The 4,504-nt window shown below is 51.0% G+C and overlaps 1 long non-coding RNA gene across 1 annotated transcript; it reads right to left on the bottom strand.

Moving 5' to 3' along the window:
• Positions 1-2,191: 2,191 nt before the first annotated feature.
• Positions 2,192-3,371, bottom strand: LOC143268456 (uncharacterized). The gene is made up of 3 exons (XR_013044399.1): positions 3,232-3,371; positions 2,657-2,785; positions 2,192-2,476 (listed from the first exon to the last, which is right to left on the bottom strand). It is a non-coding gene; the product is annotated as an uncharacterized LOC143268456 (long non-coding RNA).
• Positions 3,372-4,504: the final 1,133 nt, after the last annotated feature.

The following is a 4,504-nucleotide window of genomic DNA, read 5'->3' as shown; positions in this document are numbered from 1 at the left end:
AATGCACCCTGAGTGCCTCTTATCCCCATTTCACATGTCAGAACACAGAGGCACAGGACAGTGAGTGACTCACCACGCAGCATGCCAGTAACAGGGTCACATTTGGAGAGTCACGGAAGTCTCAGAGGCTACCATTTTTCGGCACCTTCCAGGAGCTAGGCACATACTCTGTACTTTGTATCAGCCTGTTCAGTGCCTGTGGAAACTGGTCAACACAAGTTCTTATCTTGAAGGATAAGTTCCGGGTTTTCATTGTCCAATCTAGGAGCCTCTGGCCCTGTGTAGCCATTGGGTGTTCGGCACGTGGTGAGTGAGCCCACGGAGCCATTTTTCAAACTTGATTTCATCTTGATTGAAATACAGTTACACATGGCTAATGGCTATTGGATTGGTCAGTGGAGTTCTCCGTGGCTCAGTTGACCCGAAAGCTAGTGAAGTGACAAGGTGAGCCAATCTCAGGCCTGGCTGAGCTCCAAATGCACACCTTCCCTTTCCCTGTCTCCTCTCGGGTAAATGCCAGTGCCTGGCATTGTGCCAAGGGAAAAGGCACAGGAAGGAAACTGACCAGACAATATGCAATCGGCCAAAGATAAAGCCAGCTCCTAGAAGGTGGGCCTGTATTTGTGCTGGAGGCCCTGAGGTGGAGGGTGAGACCCTGCACCAGGGCCTGTCATGGCCCTGCTGGCTGAGGGTTCCGTGACTCCCCAGCTCCCACTCCCACTGTTTAAACAACAGCATTTCCCTTTTCCGGGCTTACTACCAATCAACTAATGGGTAGTAAGGTAGTGAGCGCCGAGGCTCAGCCTCCCCCCATCAAAATACGTGGCCTCCCTCTAAGGCTTCCACTTGAGACAGTGCCCGTGAGGTACAGCTATCATGTGTTCTGTGCAAACGTTGACCCCAAGCCAGGGCACGGCCTTACCAGTCTTTCCATGACCTTCCAGTGTTCATCTCTGCGTCCTCAGCCCTGCGCTAAGGCCTCTGAGGATATCGGTGATGCTGGGAACAAATCTGAAGTCGCCATTTCCACGGCCAGGTCCTGCCCTCTCTGACCCTTCACCTTGTGCCCCCTTCACTCTGTGCCAGCTCCCTGATGTCCACCAAACCAGCCAAACTCATCCAGGCCCAGGCTTTCACACATCGCTCTTCCCTTCTGACTGGGATATTCTTCCTGTTCTGGACCTGGCTTATTCTCTTCAGAGGGGTCTCTGAGGTAGGTCCCAGTGTGTGTGAAACAGTGTGTGTGTACCACCATCTCTTAGCCTGTGTTAATTTACCAAGGCACTTATCACTAGCAAACAGTCATTCTCCATATGGGCAGGTCACAAATCTGAGGATCCAACCAATTGTGAATGGAAAACATTCAGTAAGAAAGTCCCCTTCCTTACAAACAGGCACAGATCCCTCTCCTTGTCTTTATTCTGTAAAGAGTACAATAGAGTGGCTATTATATGCAGTGCGTTTGCATTGTGTTCAGCATCACAAACAATGTCGAGGTGACACACAGTATGTGACAGCTTGTACATAGCTTAAGCGTGAGCACTGTTCTGCTACCTGTGGGTTCTGATATCGGTGGGTGTCCTGGAATCAGTTCCCCATGGTTACGAGGTATGACTCTACGCTTGTTTGGTTACATCTGTCACCCGCAGTAAACAGGATAGAGAAGAAAGAGGTCTTCTTTATTTTTACCCTGTGTGTCCAGGATCTAGAATGGAGTTAACGGTCACACGGCTACTCACTGGATACCTGTGAAATGAGGGAACGGAGGCATGCACCTCCCACCGACTGCCTTGAGTACTGGGGTGGAGGCTCCAGAGGTTGGATGTGGCTCCCTCTGTGCAGATCAGCACTTCCGTGATTTGGATCCCGAGCCACGAGAAACAAAAGGATTTGCTGCTGCTTAAATTTCTTCTGCCCTGGGAAAGTTAAAGATCACAGATAATCCAGAGCGCAGTGCCAAGTCCTCTGATTTATAATCAGGGAACTATTCGCGTGGAGGTAAACAAGAGCGAGGGACTGACAATCGAGCGTGGGAGGAGAGTGATGCGAAGCAGACGGAGGAGGGTTGTGCTTGCCTCCAGGGTCCCACCCGGCCTCACTCAAACTTGCATCCAGAGAATCTCCTCCACTTTCTACAACCCCTTGGGCCATGCTGCCTTGATGGCTGCTCGGAGTAGGGGGGGGGGGTCGACGCAAACGGTAGGAACATCAGTTAAGTCCCATCTATAATGGTACCCCATACTCCTCTGAAGAGCACAACCAGAGATGGCAAATGTTTCCCAAGATGCCAAGCCTTCCTGAGGAGTGGAGGGGTCTCTTTCCCTCTTCGATGCGCATCGCAGAAACTTAACCTCCTTCTCCCTTTAGTAAGTTCAAGGCAGCAAGGTTGGCAATGCCCAGAAGTGTCTAACACACAGGAGGGGCAGTAGATATTGAATGAGTCAGTGAGAACGCCAAACCAAAGGAGAACGTTGACCTGGGGAGGAATGATGTAGATAAGCGAATCCTGCATCGAGGGTCAGGAGCTGTGGGCAGGACTCCCTACGCCAGCTATGTGGTTCTGTGCATGCCTCAGTTTCCCCATGCCTACTAGGAAAGCCCAACTGGACTGTAACTCTTCTCCCAGCTCTGATGCTGTGTAACTTTCTGGACGTACCTTCACAGCTCTGTTGTGGACCAGCTCTTGTGTCTCCCTGGGAGTAAGACCAGCTGCTCTGGGACACAGCATCATTACTGAACAGCAGTTCCCCCAGAATATTTTCCACATTCTCCACTGCAGAAGGTTCTGGAAGAGAGTCATCATCAGAATTGGAAGTCAAACCAGACTGGGGCCAATTTATCCGACGATGCCACCTGAACAGAAGCTCCTGTGGCCACTCCTCAGGTGAGTCTTTGACTGGGTTGCAGCAAACGCCTTTTATCTGAACCCAGAAGAAATCACCTCTATAGCGTGGAGAGATTTCGGTCCACTTTTTCCCTCTCCATAGCTCAGCTTGGAGCTCTGTGTACCAAGTAAAGGTCCCAGCACCAGAGGACCACTGCCTCCCAGGTCTTTAGATACCTGTGCTGGTCTGGATCATTCTCCTGGCCACTTGATTGAAAGCTGCCTCTGAATTCGGCATTTCCTCCCACACAGAAGGATCCCAAAGCTCCAGGTCAGCAGAATTCAGACCTCTCTTCCACTTGTATCAACTTTTCACAGCCTGGAGTCACCAAGAAGAGAAACAGTACCTGCTGAGGTGTCTCAGTGGGTGCAGGACTCCAGAACCACTTCAGATGAGGACTCCTGTGGCCTCAGTTTCCCCAGGTGGGATGTAAGCACTGCCTGTCACAGCCTCATGGCCCCTTTCCCATGACAGGGATATATGAGGCAGGGGCTTTCCTTTTTCCTCACTCTAGAAAGAGAGAAACATTTTTATGATCCCAGTAACCGAACAACGTAAGAAAATCATGGCATCCACCAGCCGCATGAAAACCATGGCAAAAGCCTCCATGTTCTCAAAGGGACCCTGGGAACCTCATGCTCTCTGAAGCCTTAAGTGGCAAGGGCCTTGCTGAAGGCCTTGGAACACCAGCTGATGGCCGATGAAGGGACTTTAACGTGCCACTGAAATTCTCTTTTCCAAAATAACCACTTTGAAACCCGTTAATTACGGACACACAAGTGGCCCCAGCTCCCCAACAGGACCAGGCTCTTCCACCAGGGAGAGCAGGCTTCTAAGGCCAGAGGCTGCCATGGCGCTCGCTACACATGCTTTGTGTTGGAGGAATTAGCTTTAGGAAGAGAATCCAAATTAATTAAAACCACATGGCCACTCCCTCCACCCCCAGCCTCGCACTCCACCTCCCTCCCCTGGAGACAGAGGCTGGTTCAGTCTAATTTGGTCCAGTGTTTTTGTTTCCTAAAATCTGTCTTGGGCTCTGGGCCATTAATAGGTTGCAGCTGATTTTAATCTACATGAATCAGAAACCTCGCTTCTTTGGTTTTAAGGAGATTACAAATTGTGTGTCCCACAAAGTTGGGATGGAGGGGAAAGGCCCTGGGTGCGGAGGGGGAGGGGAGCGGGGGCGGGGGAACGCATCCTGGAAGGTACAGAATCTCTGCTCTCCATTAAGCAGCCAGTTTGAATGAGCCTGTGAGTTCTCAAAGCTGGGGGAAGGGAGCAAAAAGGCAGGAAGGGTCTTGTTGCGCTGACCCCGTGGCAGGCACACAGGACTTGGGCCTGTGTAAACAGAGCTAAAACCAAGATCTGGATGAGCAGAGGCTTCTACTCACCAGCCTTCAACAAATTAACTCCCCACACTCTTGCTGGGCATCGACCATAAGTTAATGCTGTGAGCAGCAAACCCGCGGTCCGCTGGTCTGATCAGGCCCCCAACCTGACTTGGTAAATAAAGTTTTATTAGAACACAGCAGTGCCAATTTCCTTAGGCATTGTCTATGGCTGCTTTAATAGTTGTGGCAGAGAGCTGAAGATGTTTACTCTCCGCCCTGCTGCGGTGA

The sequence above is a fragment of the Peromyscus maniculatus genome, chromosome 14 (genome assembly GCF_049852395.1).
Source record: "Peromyscus maniculatus bairdii isolate BWxNUB_F1_BW_parent chromosome 14, HU_Pman_BW_mat_3.1, whole genome shotgun sequence".
Taxonomy (NCBI): domain Eukaryota; kingdom Metazoa; phylum Chordata; class Mammalia; order Rodentia; family Cricetidae; genus Peromyscus; species Peromyscus maniculatus.
This window is presented reverse-complemented; position numbering and strand designations above follow the sequence as displayed.